The sequence below is a fragment of the Gorilla gorilla genome, chromosome 6 (genome assembly GCF_029281585.2).
Source record: "Gorilla gorilla gorilla isolate KB3781 chromosome 6, NHGRI_mGorGor1-v2.1_pri, whole genome shotgun sequence".
NCBI classification, from domain to species: Eukaryota; Metazoa; Chordata; class Mammalia; order Primates; family Hominidae; genus Gorilla; species Gorilla gorilla.
The window spans coordinates 22,430,166-22,435,992 of NC_073230.2; the positions used below are offsets into that span (position 1 = coordinate 22,430,166).

General features: G+C 38.9%; 1 pseudogene; it reads right to left on the minus strand.

Annotated features, from left to right (window-relative positions):
• Positions 1-935: 935 nt before the first annotated feature.
• LOC101131956 (transcription factor IIIA-like) lies at positions 936-4,492 on the minus strand (annotated as a pseudogene).
• Positions 4,493-5,827: the final 1,335 nt, after the last annotated feature.

Below are 5,827 nucleotides of genomic sequence, written 5' to 3' on the forward strand. Positions count from 1 at the left end.
TGAAAGTTATATTGAATGCCTTCTTTGAGAGCCTGGTGTGATTCTGAGAAATGAAATGTGTGCTTTGATTACTACCACTAATGTCTGGAACTCCAAGGGGAAAAAGGAGTGTCCTAGAGAAGCTTCATATTACAGCCTTAGTATACAGAGAGATATGTGCGATTTTGATTTATATTTTGGATATCTGTGAAGCAAGGGATTCACAGAGTTCTTTACTCTGAAGGGCCAACTCTTAGGCAATGACCAAATAATTTGCGAACATTTGCTTGTGAGGCAATTTGCTGACCAGGGCATCCAGTGCTAAGATGACTACCTGAAGTCCGGCCAGTCATGCTGACCCTGGGGTTCTGTCCTTTCATCAGGAAGTAAAACAACAAAATTTCAGTGAGTTCCATCACTTACAATGGTGACAGTGCCATCCATACAGCCTACAAACTCCCACTGCTGAACACTCAGTTAATCCCAAGGGGCTCTTCATATAGCCAACGGGTTTGAGGGAAAGGTGACTTCATTTAACACCATTGCATCTGTCAAGGAATTGACAGTGGAGACCACCCCTTCCAGGTTAATTATCCAGAGGGACTAGGTTCGGCTCCATATTATATTAAGGAGGCCTCAGTAGCAGTGCTGAGTTTTTGGGATGCTGCTTTTATGATCCAAGGCATAATGGGCAACTGGTTATGGAGAATCACAGGCTCAGGGTCTTCAAGGGCCTCTATTTCCAGGAGGTCCCAGTATGTGGCCAACATTTTTTGCTCTAATGCTATATATAGCACAGGGTCAGGAAGGTCAGTTTCTTGTTTCAAAAGTCCATGGGCTACCTATGGCCATCATAGGTTGTCCAGAGACTTCAGGAGGCATGAAAGGAGGTTGCTAAATCTTCTATAGTGAATCTATCAAGTGTCTGTCATTCTTTTTTTCCTAAATCAATGATTTTAATAACAAAAAATATACTTCTGAGGGAAAATAACTGAGCTCATTGGTCTGCAGTCCTTCAAACAAAGAAATCTGATTTTTAGCTGAGAGTAAGTATTAAAGCTGTCGAGATCAATACAATTCAATGACTCTCCATTTTAATGCAAAGATAAACCTCGTTCTTGTTTCCTCTTACGAGGGATATTTTACTGAGATGAGAGGCCAAATTTCATTCTTCAGAAGATAGCTTTACTTTGATCTTCATTTTCTTCCTCTCAAGCTCATACACAATAGCATGTCTTGTGAGAGTTTGTTTCATAGCCAACCTTTTGCCACAGCCAGCATGTTCACACATAAATGGGTGCTTCTCCTTATGAAAAGAAAGAAGACAGCTCTGGAGATTAAATACATTTCTTCTGCTGTCTTCTCTTGGATGTTGACATACATCTCTTTCTGAGGCATGAGTTTTCACAGGTTATCTGAGATAATCTTCACATTTGAATGTTTTCTGGCATACATCATGTTATTTCCTTTCTATGGATTTCTCTCATGTGCTTTGGAAGCTCTGTCCATGTTTCTGCCACAAAAGAACATCCCTATTGACATATAATTTTCTGATGAACCTGCATCTGTCCTCCAAGCCTGCAGGGTGAAACAAAGTGTTTTCCACATCCTTCAAGGTTAAACTTGAATAGGGGTTTATTTTCATGCTGGCACTGATGGATTTTCAGCTGCTGATGCTTCTTAAAGGTCTTCTTACATCCTTCAAAATTGCATACATATTGCTTTTGCAGATTTTCATGTTTGCATGCAAAATGTTTCTTCCAGTTGGATTTTGTGTGGGATTCTATTTTTTTTTTTTATCACAGCCACTAGCTGCACAAATAAAAGGCTTTTCTCCAATGTGAATCAGGATGTGGCGATTCAGAAGGTAGCTCCTGATGAAGGCTTTGCCACACCCTTTATAGTCACAGGCCTCTGCAGGATCAGCTAAATTTAAGTTGGAAAGAATTTAGAGCCTTTTATTTGAGTGATCCCCAATTAAGGTGAGCTTATTTGGAAACAGCAGTATCAGAGACATTAAGTAGAATTTGTAAATGGGAATATATTGCCTCCAGAATGAAAAAAAGAACTAAAAGATGTTGAGAGTTTATGTTTATAATGAGTATGTCAAATAAAATTCCTTAGGGGAAGATGTTATCAACTTAATATCAAACCTGTGCTGCTGGAGAAAGGTGGGTGCAGTTAAGCTCTTGTCTGCAAAGATTGCATGCAATGGCAACACTGTTGAGGTGCCCTATAAGGCGAACTAGGAAAAACATACTTTTTTCCTTGGAGATAAAGGCAAAATACAGTCAAGAGGCCATTGAAATAGCCACCAAAGTTAAATATTAGCAAAATCTATAATAGCAAAGTATTTACTGGTTATTAGTTAAATGATGTAATTTTAATAATTTAGGTATTACGCATGAGGATCATAATAGATGAAAACACAGCATTGTAATAAACCACCCTGAGGCGTCTGTCTTTATTTATTTTTTTTGAGGTTTGCAAATATTAGTTAAATTTTATATAAATAAGTTTGAATTCTTGAAGGTCCTTTTAAAATTTACATTGGAACATCTTAACTGTTTTAATAAGGGGGCCCACAGGGTCTTGTTTCGCAGGCTTATTTTTCAGTGCCAAAAACTTTATTTAATTTTAATGCATTGCTCATTGTATCAGAACACATATGCTCAAAATGGAATTTAGAAAACCCTACAAAGTAAAGAATACCTATTTTTTCTCTATTTAAACTTTTTTTAAGTTTTTGTTTGTTTGTTTGTTTGTTTAAGAGATGGGGGTCTCATTATGTTGCCAAGGCTGGCGTGCAGTGGCTATTCACAGGTGCAATCACAGCTCACTACAACCGTGAACTCCTAGCCTCAAGTGATCTTCCTCAGCCTCCTGAGTAATTGGGACTACAGGCATGTACTACTGGACCAGGCTCTATTTTATAGTTAGTTACTCTCCCAAGAATATTGGAAGTATTATGTTTAAATTTAGCAAGATCCCTGAGTAAAACTCTAAGTTGAGACCCAGTATGATTAAGTCTGTAAAGCTTTGTCAATTGGTGTATTTTAGCAGATCTTAAAGTTAAGTTAGAACCTATCTTTTACAGACAGAAAAGCCCAAGCAGTACACATTTCATATTAGTGTTATAAAAAATATTTTAGCAGATTTTTGGATTTCTAATTAGGTTAATTTATGTACAATTTTTTTTGTGTGTATATGTATATATACAGAGTTATATAAGTAAATAAATATGTATATATATACACACAGTATTTATTTTTAAATTTCTTCTCCTATATCAAAGTTTTCTCTTTATTCCATTATTTCTCCTCTGTTTTGGACTTCTAGCCTCCTGAAGTCATGGTTTTTAGTTTCCATCTGTATCTAATAGTTCATAATTCAAACCTGGGTGGTTACAGGAAAGGAGTTGGGGAAGCGGCCCAGTGGTCTGCCTCGTAGGCAGCCATTCTTCATCCTAAGGCTTCCCAGTCTACCTGTGAAAGAATGGGATTTCACTTGAGAGCTGCAGTCACCTGTCCTTGGGACAGGCAATAAGTTCCTTTAAGTTTTTTCCCTTTGCATGTTGACCTGCAGGGGCACTTACTAAAGCCCCATCACACTGGCTAGGGGCCTTGCATCATTTAAGCAACTGGGTAACTTTTGCAGGTGTTCAGAAGGGGGTTGCTGGGGTGAGATATTTGTCTCCTTGCCACAGACAGCCTCTCTGGGTTAAACATTGAATGGCTGGTATCCAACGGGGCAGCCCATGATATTCCTGAGGATATGGGGAACTTGAAGTTCCCTAAAAGCAGCAACAAAATATGCAGCAAAGAAGGCAGGTCGACAGCTACCCGACCAGAGCAACACTGACTATAAGACAGGGGTGCCATTTCTTTACCATGGGGGAACCCAGCCAACATCTTTCCTCACAAAGGTTGCCTGAAACACATGCACAAATCATCATTCTGCCCTAATTAATGATTATAAAGTAAAAAGTATCTGAAACAAGTCTCAATCAATTTAGAAGTTTATTTTGCCAAGGTTAAGGGCATGCCTGTGACACAGCCTCAGGAAGTGCTGACAACATATGCAGGGCAGTTGTGCTACAGCTTGGTTTTAAACATTTTAGGGAGACAGAAGACATCAATCAATACATGTAAGATGTACATTAGTTTGGTCTGGAAAGGTGGGACAACTTGAAGTGGTGGGGGCTTCCAGGTCATAGGTAGATTCAAAGATTTTCTGATTGGCAATTAGTTGAAAGAGTTTATCTAAAGATCTGGAGTAGAAGAAAGTGACTGCATTAAGATAAGGGTTTGTTGAGATCAAGGTTCCTATCGTGCAGGTAAAGTCATCAGGTAGCAGACTTCAGAGAGAATAGATTGTAAATGTCTCTGATCAGACTGAAAGAGTCTGTTCTATCAGTCATAGGGGCTCTGTTTTAATGTTAATGCTGGTCAGTTGTGCCTGAATTTCAAAGGGAGGAGAGTATAATGAGGCATGTCCAGCCCTTACTTCCCATCGTGGCCCTGAACTAGTGTTTCAGGTTAACTTTGGAATGCTGTTGGCCATGGAGATGGTCTATCAGTCAGTTAGTGGGCTTAGAATTTTATTTCTGGTATACGTAATAAAAAAGGAAACAAAGAGGTAAGGGCATCTGGGGTCAGCCTCTGTTGAACACAGTGACTAGAAAGAGGATAGAATGCCCAACGCCAGAAAGTGCAGTTTTAGCGGCCCATCACTCCCATATCCATGGGGTGGGCCTCCACCAAGGCTTTTATTGAGCCTCCAGAGTTTAATCTGTTAGCACTGTTCATTAGAATATTCTGAGAGATGTGGGGATACATGGCAAGCACAGACAGACACAGCAGCAGGCAACAAGGCTAAAGCACAAGCTCCAGCTCTGTCCAAGTCACTCTCATAGAGGTCTGGAACCAATTAGTAAGCCAAGAGCAGCCTCTTGAAAAGCTATCCAAGAGTCAGCAGTCACGGCCATGCTATCTGCTCACAGTGCAAATTGTTTTATAAGATTTAAGGATTATTTTGATGGAAGGATACAACACACTGTCACTCAGATACATGAAAGGCAGAATTTCTTATTACTTTCAGCTATTAATAAGAGAAGGCTGCCAGGCAGGGCCATATAGGGAATTGCACTCAGGGACAGGGTAGCAGCAAAAGAGAGCTGTAGGAGGCAGCTATTAAGGGTATCCACGGCAAGCAAGGTGGGGTTAGCTAGGTTTCTCAGACTGCCTTCTGGTTGGTTATAATGCTGTGCCTAATTGTCTGGTATTCGGCGTGGGGCAATTAGGGCTTGTGCATAATGACCCACAGTGTAAGAACCTGATTAAGGAAGTGGTTGGAGTGTGGAAGAAATCAGGCTCTGAGAAAGGGCAATTGACCAGTCTCTAACCAGAACCTCAAAATTGACTAAAGATATTAAAAAATTAAAAATCCCAAACCAAAAACTATATGTCTACATTATACCACAGGTAAAACAGGATTATTAATTGATAGTGGTAATAATTTTTAATTTTTTAAATTCATTTTGAACAGTCTTATTCTAAAATGATTGAATTAGGAAAGTTACCTACATATTTTAAATTTCCATTCCTGAGACAGGAAGAAAAAAAGTGTTTGTCTTTTCCATTTCTAAATTCCCAAGAAACTACAGACATAAATTACTAGCTAAAACAACAGCATAAGCCCAAACAAAAAGCATCTCAGAAAAAAGAACAGGTATTTACGCTTTCTTTGTTCTGTTGATGACTCTCAAAAGTTGCATATATAGCAAATATGATAAATTAATATACTTATCTATAATTTCTATCTCTTATATTGAATAAATGATAGTGAC